Genomic DNA, 16,300 nt, shown 5'->3' with positions numbered 1-16,300 from the left:
AGTTTCTCGACGTGTTACACTTCACCTTAAGAAAAGTGTTGTATTCGAATCGATTGATTTTAAGGGGATTTCACTTTACCTTAAATGGCTATTTCTTAACGTATCTTCTTAAATATTGTAATGGTTCAAATAACAGTCGCGAAAATGTCAAAAAAGCTGGCCAATACCTCGTAAATGAAATTTGTATTTTGAGATTATCGATTGTTAGACTGGGTAGAGGGATAATTCGGATATTTATTGCTAAAAGGACGAAAGCGTAATTGTGTACGGTTCTGCACGTCAATTTAAAACTGATATTCGTACGGGTTACTAACATCGGTCTCTAAGAAGGAAAATTATATTAAGTGTAAGTAAGCGTGATTTTTTTAAAGAAATGTCTCTTTCCAATTCCGTAAATTATAGGATATTGTAAACGAATCGTAGAATATTTTATGACTTTTAAAGTTTCTTTTGTATTAGTTGAAACGTTTTAAATATCGCATGTAATCATTCCTTTATTCCAACGAGATATTCTTACACTTTATTTTCAATTACTGATAGTACATACAGTTATGAGTATCGTGATATTCCGCGATGTTCCAAACGAGAATCATTAGCTTATCCTATTCTTCGTTAAAATAAAAAAGAATTGGCAACCTATATCTGCCGTTCTTGTTGTACGATTAAAATGAAGTAAGATATCTTCATAATGCACGTTGTTGGTACCACGATTGCACTTTTGAAAGAGCAAGAAATTATTTCTAATTAAAGATCTTCCTTTACTATATCTTCCTTTTTTTTGCGCTTATTATGTTTAACGCGCGTACAGTTTTACATTTAGCAACGTAGTTTTAGAAGTAAAAAAATGTGCAAAACAACGATAAAATATGTAATTTAAAAAACCTAGAACTTTACTTTTATTATCAATACATTTCGTTAGCGCGATGCTTGTTTAATTTTTCATCTCTTATATTATTTCTTCTGAATCGTTTAAAATGTAAGGTAAAAGTGATGAAATATAATATTAGAATACGATGTCACATTTAGGCGGACAAATAGTTTGGACCAATTTTTTCGTCATTTTCGCCACTGTGCGACGGTACCATATCCCCTACTCTAGCATTTAATCGGCATGCTTGCTCATTGCGAATTCTCCTAGGTTGAAAAGTCTAAATATAGATTTGTAGGTTTTTTGTATCTCTAATGGAGACTACAGATCACGTTGGCGCGTAAATCGGGTAAGGCCAGCTGCCCGGTACACAGTACCGAGTAGGAAAACTGTGCCAATGAAGAGAAGCGAGCAGGGGTAGAGAATGAGTTAAAGGGCGAGAGAAAGAGCGCGCAAGGGGGAGGGGGGGGGGCGAAGTGAGGTAGGAAGAGAGGAAGGAAGGGAGGAGAAGGTGCGAAGGGGGAATACTGTAAAGCGCAAGCGTGGCACCGTGTGGCGCGTGTTAGAAGTTGGCTCGAAACTCGGGTTTAGTCTCTTCCGTCCCTTTGTCCGTTCTCGTCCCTGCCGAGTTCTTCGACTAAATCCCGTCGGACACACGTGTTGCGCCACTGAAAAACGACGGACTTGAACGGATTGTTTTCACTTCAACTTAGGACGACTAGAAAGAGAATTATGTACGAAAAGAGGTATTGGGTTGTCCAGAAAGTTATTGCAGTTTTTAGTGTTTAAGGTTATGTGAAAGTGGCATGTAAGAGATTTCGTGTATGACACTACAGGTAACCCTCCTACAACACGGCATCCTATAACACGGTTTCGCTATAACGAGTCATTTTTCTTGAATACAGACCCTTCCACGGAAAGAAGTCGAAAATTCAAAAGGGAGCTGCAAAACTGTTTATCTCCATACCGCGAAATTTACAATGACCTAGTAAAAGTCAGCAAGCAAAGTTCGATTACAGATTTTTTTAAGAGGGGAAAAGATATAAAAACTTTAAATAGAGAACAAAGTTCTGAAAGTGAAGGCGATATCGTTCCACCGAAAAAACGTTCTCGGTTGATTATACTGAGCAGTGACGACGAATAAATTCATTAAATTATGGTTGCGTTAGATTAAAATATTTTTTTTATACTTTGTGTTGTACATACATTTATATTTTTAATAAAAATTAAGTTGTTTATGTCGAATTCAAAAAAAATATTTGTTTTTAATAAGTTTTTGGAACGTAACCCCCCTTTTTATACTAGCTCTGGGTCTCATGCAACACGGTTTCACACAACACGGCATTTTCTAGGAACTTAACTACCGTGTTATAGGAGGGTTACCTGTATTTTCCGAAGTAAGTGTACCGAATCGTTTAAAACATAACAATGTTAATGTGGAGGTGCTATGGAAGGACCTGGCAGTCATGAAATTACAATTTTTTAAAATTTGTTTACGGATGTATTCAACATTTTTTATAAAAAATGCAGTTTTATGATTCTCAGGACTTTCCTTGTACCCCCCATGTTCACATTGTAAAGTTTGAAATTATTCTGTTTATCTAATTCGGAGAAAAGTATCATGAACGATTGAGTCCTCAGATGGGACTTTCACATCCCCTTAAGGTGATATGAAAAGGTCATTCAATATATATACTACGTCAAGATATTTAAAGAAAAACTTCTTGCCAAATGGAGTGTTCCGAATCATTTGAAACTTCTGCTCGTGATTGTGAAAGTCTTAAGGAAGAACGCGTCGCTGTGTAAAGTTTAATATTTAAAAAACAGTTTTATTTTATTGATCCCAGACTAGAACCAAGGACACATTTTTTGTTGAAAACTGAAATTTCATGAAGTTCTTGAGTTCTTTCTTAGGGCCAAAATAATCACGTGCTGAAGTTCAAAATGATTCGGTGCACTCAGTTTGGAGAGAAGTTTTATAAATATTTTGACGTTTTATCTATACAGAATGACCCTTTTATATCACCTTAACTTTTTGACTGCGAATGACGTATAAGTACGTACAAAATGTTGTCCTCTATTTCCTGTTCGTATTCACGAATTTCACCTATCCGTCGAAAGGATTTAGCAGTTATAGGTTATAGATGAAGTGAAACACGTCGAGAAATTTAATCGACATCGATAAATGAAATTCTTCCAAATACCTACACGCCCGACGTATGTATTTATATCGACAACTGTGTCAAATTATATTGGGTATTGCACTAAATGGCATACTCCATATGCCGTTTCCGTACAGTAATTATAAAGAAATCGAATTAAACTCCAGAAGTTCCCTGGATTCATGATTTTTGATGCCCTATTTCACTGCAGGGTGCCACCTTGCGCCATCTATGATTGCAGTTTCAATTAAATTCTTTTCCGAGACCTCGCATTACCTTCGTTTTAGCAACGAAGCTCATAAGACACTTTTCTTTCCTTTATTTCGTATAAATACGAGTTTATCGATTACCAGAGTGTCCTAAATTGTTGTACAATTTCTGTCGTTCTTGCTTCTCATATCAGTGCCTTTAACAATTGTATATCGATCGAAATATGAGAGTTCGATACTATTTCGGTTCTGGTTTGGACTACGCCAAAAATTCTTCCTCGAAAATCTAAATTTTTTAAATAGAATAATTCTTAAGTGCTCACAAGTTATGTGTCGAAGTTTGAGACAGTTCGGTTCAATACCCTTTAAAAAAAGTGTCTTATTATAATCGACTGACTTAAGGGAGGTTTCATTTCACCTTAAGGGGTTGTGAAGGTGGCATCTGAGGAGCCAATCGTTCATGAAACTTTTCTCCGAACGGGAGTATAGAATTATTTCAAACTTTAGAAAGTGAATGTGGAGGCCATAAGGAATGTTCCGATACCCATGAAATTTCACTTTTTAATATACAACTCTGAAAATATCATTAAACAAATTTTAAAAAAAGTTGAAATTTCATGGGTGTCGGGACCTTCCTTCTAATCTTCAAATTAACGTTGTAAAGTTTGAAACGATTCGATAAACCCAATTTGGAGGAAAGTTTCATAAACGAAACTTCATTGTCGCCTCTTTGACATTACCTTAAGGGACCTCCCTAGTGTTGAAAATCGCCAAAATAAATCTTTCCGATTGAGTAAAAGGAACTTTTTATAAACAAGAGGAAATTGCCTTGTATAACACTGGAATATCTGATTAGCTGTATGTTTATAAATTATATTGTGTATACGTAAAACTTGAATTCTTTTTTTCTCGAAATAACATGTTTCAAAATGGTAACAATAATATTTCAAAAACTGATAGTCAAATCCGCTTTAAAATATGCCGGTGTATTCAATGGATGTATAAATCTTATTAAAACTACATTTTTCAATTAATGCAAAATGCGACTCAAGAAGTGAACCATTCTTTTGTATGGAATTAAATGATTTCCTACAAAATGCCGCCGTTTTTATGTTCTTCGATATTTTTAAATAATCCTAGTTCCAACGATAGCCGTACTCGTGTAGACCGAGCTTCTTTTTGTTTTTTTTTTTCGGTTTCAGAGTTTTATAACAGCTAATTTTGTGATTATCATCGAAAAACTTGTTTTTTTGGGACATTCCAGCAGGTTACTTATTACGTCGGAATAATTCAATAGTTTTACTTGAGGGTGACTGTATGGTCTTAAACATAGTTACATATGTACATCAAGTTTCAAATGAATAAAACGTATATTTCCTCTTCAATTCCAAAAGATCATCTTATTTATTGGCCATCAACATCCTTTGAATTGACTCTTTTATAAAAACCCTCAAAAAACAAATAATTTTCAATAATTCAATACAAGAGAACCAAACATTATAAGGTAAATAACTTCGTCTTTTAGTAATACATGTTTAAATGACTAAGGGAAATGATTTTGTCTAGTTTCATTAAATATATTACCACTCAAAATGTATAACATTCATTGTAACATTACATTAAGAGAATAAGAACTGGTAAACTGAATAATTGAACACTGTTAGTATTTTTTTGGTAACAGGAATACAATTTATTGTTCGATTGACTATAAATTAATTGCTGCATCTATTTTTTATCAGGTGAAAATACTACTGGTTATTTGTATGATTTTTATAACAGCAGCATCAACATTTTTAGTCACATTTTTTCACAATTATTTTTATTTCACGCCAAATTCTAAACTTTTCCAACCATTACTGAAGGTTTTGTTCAAATTAGTTACAACATTAAAAATACAACACTTATAATGAGAAACGAGAGCACCAGACATTGTACAACAATTTAGGACACCCTGGTATTCGATAAACTAGTATATATATGAGACAAAAGAAAGAAAAGTGTCTTATGAGCTTCTTTGATAAAACGAAGGTAATGCGAGGTCTCGGAGAAAAAATTTAATTGGCACTGCAATCACAGATGGCGCAAGGTGGCACCCTGCAGTCAAGTAGGGCATCAAAAATCATGAAGTCAGGGAACTTCTGGAGTTTTACTTCGATTTCTTTATAATTACTGTACGGAAACGACATATGAAGTATGCCATTTAGTACAATACCCAATATAATTCGAAACGGTTGTCAATATAAATACGAACGTCGGTAACGTGGGACTAAGAAGAATTTTTTTACCGACATCGATCAATCTCGTCGTGTTTCACTTTACCTTCAATTCTTAATTAAATAATCTTAATAAAACAGACATTAATATTTAATGTACAATTATTGTTATCACAACATAGAACGAATTTTCCGTTTTAAATTTGGGTATAGTATGGACATAAAGGAAAAGCAAGTTGATTTAAAAACAGTATGAAATCCTTTGACTATACATGTAGGTATAGATTGCTAGCAGCTCGTATTTTATCATGCATTGAGAGTTCGAAAAACGAGCCAAATATGAATCGTGGTGCAGGCCCGAGTCGTGAACGAAAAAGAAGGAAAATTCAAATATAATTATTTCGATTTAAATGAAGTAATCCATGAGGCTGGTTCTTTAAGGTGATGTGAAAGGGGCGTCAAAAGTTCTCGTTCGTGAAACTTTTCTCCAAATTGGGTCTACCGAATCGATTCAAACTTTACAATACAAAATATGAAGGCTATAAGGAAGGTCCTGAAGCTCATGAAATTTCAATTTCCTTTTAATTTCATCATATATATTTTTTAAATCTGTTATAAAAAATAAAATTTCACGAGTGTCAGGACCTTCCTTACAGTCTCCACGTGTTCACGTTGTAAAGTTTGAAACGATTCAACATACACAGTTCGGAGTAAAGTTTCATGAACGATTATCTCTTTACGTGTCATTTTCACATCCCCTTAAGAGGGTATGAAAGACGCTAAGAAATTTAATCGACGTCGATAAAGTAAAATTCATCTATACCCTTTTTGGTGGTAATGCCGTTTTGAATACTCAAGTGGTAAGATAAGCTGGCACGTCCCATTACCGACATTTATATTTATGTTGAAGTCTTTTATACTCTACGTTGAGAATTATATGAACTGAAGGGCTCTATATGCCATTTCGGTAAAGTAACGACAAAAATATCGATGTAAAACTACCGAAATCCCATGAAGTCATGGCTGTTTATATTTTGACGAACCAACGTCGCCATCTGGGACGTTTAGCGGCAACTAAACTTTTGCACTACAAACACGTGTTAGCCCCAAGACAAGCTAGCATTTCAATTGTTGGTGAAAATATTTTCCATATTTTCCCATCTAACTTCGTAATATTTCATTTCATCTACTCTTTTTGGTGGTAGTGCCGTTTAGAATACTCAAGTGGTAACATATGCTGGCACGTCGCGTTACCGACATTTACATTTATGTTAAAGTCTTTTACAGTCTACGTTAAGAATTATACGAACTGAAGGATTCCATATGCCATTTCGGAAAAGTAATGATAAAAAGATCGATGTGAAACTGCCGAAATCCCATAAATTCATGGCTGTTTATATTTTGACGAACCAGCGTCGCCATCTGGGACGTTTAGCTCCAACTAAATTGTTACTCGAAAAAAAACGTGTGAGCCGCAGGGCAATCCAGCATTCTCTTGCAATTTTTGGTGAAAGTATTTACCACATTTTCCCATCTGACAATAATATTCCATGTTTACGGTATTCTCAATTGTTCGAGCTAGGTTCTGAGACTCTACATTTTCGATTCTAAACCTCCAAATAGCGTAAAACATCAAAAACGTGCCCGGACCCCGCCATGTTGGTTCTAGTCCATGATAAGTAAATAAGTTTTTGATGAAAAATGAAATTTCATGGGTTTCGGGACTTATTTTACGGCCTTTATTTTCCCGTGGTAAAATTTGAAACGAATCGGTACCCCCAATTCTGAGAATACTTTCACCAACGATTTGACTTCTCAGGTATATATAGGCTGACTCTTTCATTTCCCCTTAAGTCAAACAGATACTAAAAAATAAGCTACGTTTGGAATAACTTTACCTCTAGGCATTTCCACTTGAGTTCAGAGCGGTAAGATGTTCCGAAATACGTAACGAAAATAATTTTATCGAGTAGCTGTCGAATCTCTCTTCCGAATGCTATTGCAACTACTACCTACTACTATTATTACCTAATTCTTAATATACTTTAAAATTCACTTCTAAACTTCGCGTTGTACGGAGTGTGAGAGTTTATAAATAAGATATCACTGAATCCGATCTGATCGGTTAACACGTTCCCTGCCAGACTGTTTTTTGAAGACTTTCCGTTCAGGCCGCGTGGGGCGTATACGCCCCACGATCAAATGAGCGCATCAGCAATAATATTAACACTTTAACGATCGCTCACACAACATGTGTGTGATAGCCGGAACAACCGTTAACGACCGCTCACACAACATGTGTGTGAATTGTTGTTGTTTTTTTGTTTTATGTTAACTTTTTCTTGAATTCAATAAAGTTCTTTAAAATTAATTCTTCAAAAATACTGCCGGCCCCTGGCGACGTTTGACTGCGTAGACGGGCGGTCGTTAAAGTATTAAGGTGAAGTGAAACACGTCGAGGAACTTGATCAACGTCGATAAAGAAGATTTTTCTAAATGCCTACGTTGCCGATGTTGGTTTTTATATTGACAGCTGGGTCGTATTATATTGGGTATTGTACCAAATGGCATATTCCACCTGTCGTTTTCGTACAATAATTATAAAGAAATCGAAGTAAAACTCCAGAAATCCTCTGGATTCATGCCTTCTGGGGCCGTAATTGACTGCGGAGGAACCCCCTGCGCCATCTGTGATTTCCAGGTCAATTAAATTTTCACTCCGAGACCTCGTATTCCCATCGTTTTAGCAAAGAAGCGTATACAACACTTTTTTTGCCTTTATCTCATTCAAATGCGAGTTTATCGATTACCAGAGTGTTCTAAATTGTCGTAAAATTGTCCTGACCCTTTCGTTTCTCATATCAGAGCCCTCGATAATTGTATATTGATCGAAATATCAGAGCTCGACGCCATTTTGGTTCTGGTCTAGACTGAGTTAAACAATTTTGTTGAAAAATCCAAATTTTGAATGTGTCAGGACAATTCTTAGATGATCAGGAGTGATGTGTTAAAGTTTCGGAGAGTTTGGTCTAATACCCTTAAAAAAAAGTGTTGTATTCGCATCGACTGATTTGAAGGATGTTTCACTTCACCTTAAGATGCCCATAATTGACTGCATAATGAATTTTTAAAAAATTCTTCTTTTTACAATGACAATACCAAATGGCTTGAACGGAAAGTTCAGCGTGCACGCGGCAGGGAACGTGTTAACCCCTTACCCCAAAATGGTATGTTTGCGTCTTTCTCACTGTTTTTACTCGGATATTATGTGTTAAGACAGCCTTTAACCAAGCAGTAGCGGTCCATTTTCCTTAATTAAGGGGATGTGAAAGTGTCATCTGTAAGCTCAATCGTTCATAAAACTTTTCTACGAACTGAGTATCTCAAATCGTTTCAAACTTTAAAACGTGAATATGGAGACCCTAAAGTAGGTCTTGAAACTCGCGAAATTTTATTTTTTATAAAAAATTTATTTAATATTTCCGTTCAAATGCGAGTTTATCGATTACCAGAGTGTTCTAAATTGTCTTAAAAATGTCCTGACCCTTTCGATTCTCATATTGGGGTTCAATGAGCGATGTACAGATAATGAAATATAATATTTCCACGTAGAATTTTCCGCTACATTGTTCAATGAGCGATGTACAGATAATGAAATCANACCTGTCGTTTTCGTACAATAATTATAAAGAAATCGAAGTTGTAAAGTTTCAAACTATTCGGTAAACCGAGTTGGGAGAAAAGTTTTATAAACGAAACCTCTTCGACGCCACTTTCACATCACCTTAAACGCGAATCTATTTCGTTGTGAATTTAGAACTCCGGGAATACAAAATCGCTAGTTCTGGGTCCTCGATGGCGCTGATATTTTAGCAACCTGTGTGAAGTTCGCAACTAGCAGTCTATACTTTCATAGTCAAAGATCAAATCTTAAACAACAAAAATCGCAATAACTTGCTGGATAACCTGATAGTTACCTCATGGTCCCTGCGTTCTTTGTGATCGTGGTGTGAGCAAGGTGACGGCAAATCACGAATCCGATTCAGCAGCAAATGGTCCACGAATTCTCTTATTCATTCGGTCCGAATAGGTTCGATACGTTTGTAACCCAAAGGTAAGGTTCCGTGAAAAAAAAATCGATGACAAAATGTTCGACGAAAAGTATCCCGTATGACGAAGTGTCTAGTAACAGTACATCCGATAACAAGAAATTCGAAAAAAACATATTTATACATTTGCGGGTAAAACATAACGCCCTAATGTGGAATATTAATTTCTTGAGATTATTATAAGAATGAAGAATATGAGCTGGGACAAATGATCGATTATATTGAAAGTATGGGAACGGGGCGGTCAAGTCGCAATTGTAAACAGCGAAGTAACCCAATTTATAATATTTTCACGTAGAATTTTCCGCTACATTGTTCAATGAGCGATGTACAGATAATGAAATATAATATTTCCACGTAGAATTTTCCGCTACATTGTTCAATGAGCGATGTACAGATAATGAAATATAATATTTCCACGTAGAATTTTCCGCTACATTGTTCAATGAGCGATGTACAGATAATGAAATCAGTGGATAGCATCTCGGATTTTACGAAAGAGTTCGCGTCAATCACGAAAAAAATGAGGCAATTTCTGAACGTACACCGGGAAGAATTGAACATAACTGAATTAAGATGATATGAAAGGTGCTGAAAAATCGAGGTCGATCAATTAAAATTCATCTCTACCCTTGTTGGTAGTAAGGTCAGTTTGCATACTCAAGTGGTAACATAGGCTGGCGCGTCGCGTTACCGACATTTTTATTTATGTTGAAGTCTTGTACAGTCCACGTTTAGAATTATACTAACTGACGCGATCCATATGTCTTTTCAATAAAGTAATCATATTTTCCCATCGGACTCTGTAATATTCTATTTCTATGGGATTCTAAATTCTTCGAGCTAAGTCCTCAAACTCTTCATTTTCGAATCAAAGCTTCCAAGAAGCGTAAAACAGCGAAAACGTGCACGGGCCACGCCATGTCGGTTCTAGTCCATGATTAATAAATAAATTTTTGATGAAGAATGAAATTTCATGAGTTTTGGGACCTACTTTAGGACCTCCATATTCATGGGGTATAATTTGAAACGAATCGGTATACCCAATTCGGAGGATACATTTACCACCGATTTGACTTCTCAGATGTATATAGGGCTGACTCTTTCATATCACCTTAACAGTAACACAAATTCAATCAGGGCTTCAGATGGTTAGACCAAACCATACGGGATATCGGAACTTTGTGACTCACTTAACACTAGAACGACAGGAAGATTTTTTTTGTATGGGATGAGATATTTGAAACAAGTCATTTCAACCCGACTTGGTAGTTCTAGTGTTAAAAGGAAATCGTTACAGCATAGGGGAGACCGAAGTCAGTTGTAACCATTTTTACATTTTTCATTCTGTAATTGACACTGAAAGATGACTCGAACGAACACACTCGAAAGGTGACTCTCAGTCATCACTGGCGACTTAAGGTGAAGTGATACACGTCGAGGAACTTGATCGACGTCGATAAAGAAGATTTTTCTAAATGCCTACGTTACCGATGTTCGTTTTTATATTGACAGCTATGTCGAATTAAATTGGATATTGTACCAAGTGGCATACTCCACCTGTCGTTTTTGTACAATAAATATCAAGAAATCGAAGTAAAACTTCAGAAATCCTCTGTATTCATGCTTTCTGGGGCCTTAATTGACTGCAGAGGGACCCCCTGCGCCATCTGTGATTTCCAGGTCAATTAAATTTGCACTCCGAGACCTCGTATTCCCATCGTTTTAGCATAGAAGCGCATACAACACTTTTTTTGCATTTATCCCGTTCAAATGCGAGTTTATCGATTACCAGAGTGTTCTAAATTGTCTTAAAAATGTCCTGACCCTTTCGATTCTCATATTGGGGCCTTCGATAATTGTATATTGATCGAAATATGAGAAATTGACGCCATTTTGGTTCTAAAAAAATCCAAATTTTCAATGTGTCAGGACAATTCTTAGATAATCTGGAGTGATGTGTCAAAGTTTCGGACAGTTCGGTCTAATACCCTTAAAAAAAAGTGTTGTATTCGAATCGACTGATTTGAAGGGGATTTCACTTCACCTTAAATGGCAAAGCTCTCAAGTGCAAAGCGTTAACCGCTAAAAAATTGTTTAGGCTTTACCGTTTTAAAAGTTCATGGAAAAAATTGGCAACCTTATTTTCCGTACTGAATGTCTTTGTTACAATTGCTTCCGTTACAGGGTGCAATTGTAACACTCGTTGGAGCAAATGTTACGATACTTATTAATTGAAAAAATTGAATATTTAAGGATGAGAAGTAAAAGTTGACAAATACGTAATACGTAAAAGTACAATAGGATATTAATACAATATTACTACAATTTTACTTCAACATTACTACAATATTACTATTACTTTGGGATTCATCCGGAAATAAATATAAAATTTGGCAGACTTGTAATTGGAAATGTACAGGTTAAACGATAAATATGAGATTAATCTATTTTGTTATCATTCCGTTTGTGAATATTTTTGTGTACAAGGCATGTTCTTTTGTTCAAACGGTCTGCCGCAAATAAATTTTGTCGAATGTGTTTTTCGGCAATGTAAATGCAGAAGTCAACTTGACGTCATGTTTGTTTCATTGAACATCGGTTTCATTTCCCCCAATTTAATACAAACGAAAAATATTGGACTCATGGAAATGTTACTCAATTATGCCGTTTTACGAAAATTATCAATGATAACGGAACGCTTGGTCTAACAAACATGAAATTACTGTGAGACGTTCATTGCGCTATCGGAAAGCTTCCACTGTCTCGATTAGTTCTTCCAAGTTTAAGGTGAAGGGAAACACGTCGAGGAACTTGATCAACGTCGATAAAGAAGATTTTTATAAATGCCTAAGTTGCCGACGTTCGTTTTTATATTGACAGCTGTGTAGAATTATATTGGGTATTGTACCAAATGGCATACTCCACCTGTCGTTTTCGTACAATAATTATAAAGAAATCGAAGTAAAACTCTAGAAGTTCCTTGAATTCATGATTTTTGATGCCCTACTTGACTGCAGAGGGACCCCCTGCGCCATCTGTGATTTCCAGGTCAATTAAATTTGCACTCCGAGACCTCGTATTCTCATCGTTTTAGCATAGAAGCGCATACAACACTTTTTTTGCATTTATCTCGTTCAAATGCGAGTTTATCGATTACCAGAGTGTTCTAAATTGTCTTAAAAATGTCCTGACCCTTTCGATTCTCATATTGGGGCCTTCGATAATTGTATATTGATCGAAATATCAGAGCTCGACGCCATTTTGGTTCTGGTCTGGACTGAGTTAAAAAATTTGGTTAAAAAATCCAAATTTTGAATGCGTCAGGACAATTCTTAGATGATCAGGAGCGATGTGTCAAAGTTTCAGACAGTTTGAGCTAATACCCTTAAAAAAAAGTGTTGTATTCGAATCGACTGATTTGAAGGGGGTTTCACTTCACCTTAAAGATAAAATGTATAACGTTTGTTACAATTGCCTCATGTTACATTTGACCTCGGTCTCCCCTACAATCCAAAAACATGTCAAGGTATATAAAAACGTTGCTCTAAATGTCTCTTCAGGGACAGAAATAAATCAAAATATGTAGTACTTCTCCGCTGGCCGGAAGCGCGTGGCTAGCCCCCAAATAACTAATATAACCTACTCAGATTACTAACCTTGGTATGAATCTACTAAATAAATTATGGTTTTAAAAGACAAAGTACCCTGTTACCGAATTTCTGTCGCCCGATATTTTGCAACTAGTTATCTTGTTGCTTGGATATTTTGTCGTACGGGTGAATTTTCGTCGAGCATTTCGTTGCGCCTTTTTGTCGTCGGGGAATTCGTGATACCAAAGGTGAAGCCGCTGCCGCACTTGGCAGACTTCGATCAGAAGTATTTCTTAACGATTGTCGGATTTATTTTTACACGTCCGATTCAATTCTAAAGAGGAGGAAAGTGAAAAGGTAGTTTAGCCTGTGTTTTCTCTCTCTTACTTATGCTTTGAAAATGCATGATGCTATTCTGTACATCCCTGTAAATTTTTATGTTTTTAGTCGTTTGAATCGGCAATGCTCTGTACGTCATATTTATTTTTTATCTAACAAATGAAATGTGGCAAGTGTTCTACGATATCATTAAGGGGCAGGGTGGTTAAGAAGTCAGGTATTTTTTAAGAAACCTGAAAGAAGGCGAGTTTGTTGGGGTTTTATTAAAGAGTATTTAATAAAGGGGATTATTTAAAGAAATTAATTTCTACAAGAATTGAATTTTGTTACACACAATTATTGTTTAAAAGTATGTATGATTGTACATAGAGGAAAATAAATAATACAAAAATTTTAATTACTATGATTATTCGCACAAATTTGTGTAGTAGGTATATTGTGGTACGTAACTGAGATGTCTTCATCAAACCAGCAATTTTGTTATATTGGAAGAAAAGGAAAGTTTCTTGATGCCTTCGTTCTGAAAACGTTGTTAACGTATCATCCCATTTCCATCGAAGTACCGCTTCGGTCGAAGAAATTTAGACCAAATACATTCCTTCCTCAATTTACGCAGCACTTTTTTTACACAAGTCTCTTTTACGCGTTAAATTATAACACAATTTGCTTAGTTTTTATTCCGAATATTTTTTCTTTTGTACTGACAGACTTTACGCAACGCGATTTTCATTCGCCTAAAATGAATCTGCGTGAACGGATACTCAGCGTAAATTGAGTAACGGTTTTATATATATAGCAGGATTTCTTTTCGAAGAAAAACCCAGTGGGTTAAGGTGAAGTGAAACACGTCGAGGAACTTGATCAACGTCGATAAAGAAGATTATCCTAAATGCCTACGTTGCCGACGTTCGTTTTTATATTGATAGCTGGGTCGAATTATATTGTGTGTTGTACCAAATGGCATACTCCACCTGTCATTTTCGCCCAATAATTATCAAGAAATCGAAGTAAAACTCCAGAAACTGCAGACTGCAGAGGGACACCCTGCGCCATCTGTGATTTCCAGGTCAATTAAATTTTCACTCCGAGACCTCGTATTCCCATCGTTTTAGCAAAGAAGCGCATACAACACTTTTTGTGCCTTTATCCCGTTCAATTGCGAGTTTATCAATTACCAGAGTGTTCTAAATTGTCGTAAAATTGTCCTGACCCTTTCGATTCTCATATCAGAGCCTTCGATAATTGTATATTGATCCAAATATGAGAGCTCGACGTCATTTTGGTTCTGGTCTGGGTTGAGTTAAAAAGTTCTTTTGAAAATTCCAAATTTTGAATGTGTCAGGACAATTCTTAGATGATCAGGAGTGATGTGTCAAAGTTTCGGACAGTTTTGTCTAATACCCTTAAAAAAAAGTGTTGTATTGACTGATTTGAAGGATGTTTCACTTCACCTTAAATTAGGTTGGAGAAAAACATACGTTTTTACCCTCGCTCTCACTGTCGCCCTCGCAATTCCCCCCCCCCCCCTCTCTCTCTCTCTCGCTTTCTAGTACCTTTCCCTTTTCCTTTCGTCCTTTTTTTTTCTCTCACTCCCTCTTTACCTTTCTTAGCCTTCCTCGTCCTCCCTTGCCTTTCTTTGCTCCCTCTTGCCATATCTTACTCCCCCTCGCCCTTCCTCGCGTTCTCTCGCGCTCTCTCGCCATCTCTCGCTCCCTCTATCCCTCTGGTGCCTTTTCTCGCCCTTTCTTGCTCCCTTCACCCTCCTTCGCCCGCTATCCCTCCTCCGTTCTTTCTCGTCCTTTCTTGATCCCTCTCTCTGAATCTCTTCCGCTCTCTCTGGTCCGTGGTCGCCCTTTGTCACTCCCTGTCGCCTTTTCTCTCCTCTCACCCTCCTACGCCTTCCTTCGTCCTCTTTTCCTACCCTTTCTCACTCATTCTCACCCCCTATCGCCTCTTTTTGCCCTCTCTCGTCTACATCCGCCCACCTTTCCACCCCGCCACTGATCTATATACTAACTGGATAGCTGATACCTATTTGTTCTATACGGAGAGGGCTTCGGCAAATTCAAGGCACACCAGCGCTTAAATAAGTAACGTGTGCACATGTGCAAAAGTTTTGAATCATTAATGTGTCAATCGCGGCAATAACAAATGTTGAACTGTCAATTCGCGAAAGTGAACGTTTAAGATATAAAAGGACAGAAGAGATTTAATTTACGTGTAAAATGGGGTTATCTTTTTTCTCGTATTTTAATAAAAATGACAATTGCTTTCTTCCAGTAAATTAATTTGACATCTTTTATACTATCTGCGTTAAAGACGCGTTGTTTTGACGCATGCGCAAATACGATGATATTAGTTGACGTGACCTGCGACGTACTTCCTGTCCGCCGGATACAGCGGTGCACAAAAAGGGAACCGGGCTGGGAGGCTCGATCCGGTTGGTCTCCCAAGAGTAGCCATGTTCGATTCTCTTAAAAATCGGAATCCAAAGAATCGATTGAAAAAATTGGAAAAAGTGTTATATATGTGCCCATAATTATGAAAGTGGTCTAAGTCATATATTTTTTGTTTCGAAATTACATTGAATTAATTTCGTTTGAAATAATATGGCGTGAAATAACTGATAAATTAATTTTTTTTTTAATTTTGACTTAGACCACTTTCATAATTATGGGCACATATGTACCACATTAATAATATATGTTATACGTTTTATTTCCAAACATGTTATGAAATAAGTATATTGTTAACATTAGGCATAGTTGAGAATATCCATTTAAATATTTACCGTCGACATAAAAAGT

General features: G+C 36.3%; 1 long non-coding RNA gene across 1 annotated transcript; it reads left to right on the top strand.

Annotated features, from left to right (window-relative positions):
* Positions 1–1,283: 1,283 nt before the first annotated feature.
* Positions 1,284–13,485, top strand: LOC111674098. Its single transcript, XR_002762267.1, has 3 exons — positions 1,284–1,614; positions 9,426–9,566; positions 13,403–13,485. It is a non-coding gene; the product is annotated as an uncharacterized LOC111674098 (long non-coding RNA).
* The last annotated feature ends 2,815 nt before the right edge of the window (positions 13,486–16,300 follow it).

This window comes from Orussus abietinus, unplaced genomic scaffold (genome assembly GCF_000612105.2).
Source record: "Orussus abietinus isolate OABI.00-Male unplaced genomic scaffold, Oabi_2.0 scaffold585, whole genome shotgun sequence".
NCBI lineage: Eukaryota > Metazoa > Arthropoda > Insecta > Hymenoptera > Orussidae > Orussus > Orussus abietinus.
The sequence above is the reverse complement of the archived record's forward strand: the minus strand, read 5'-3'. Positions and strand labels throughout refer to the sequence as shown.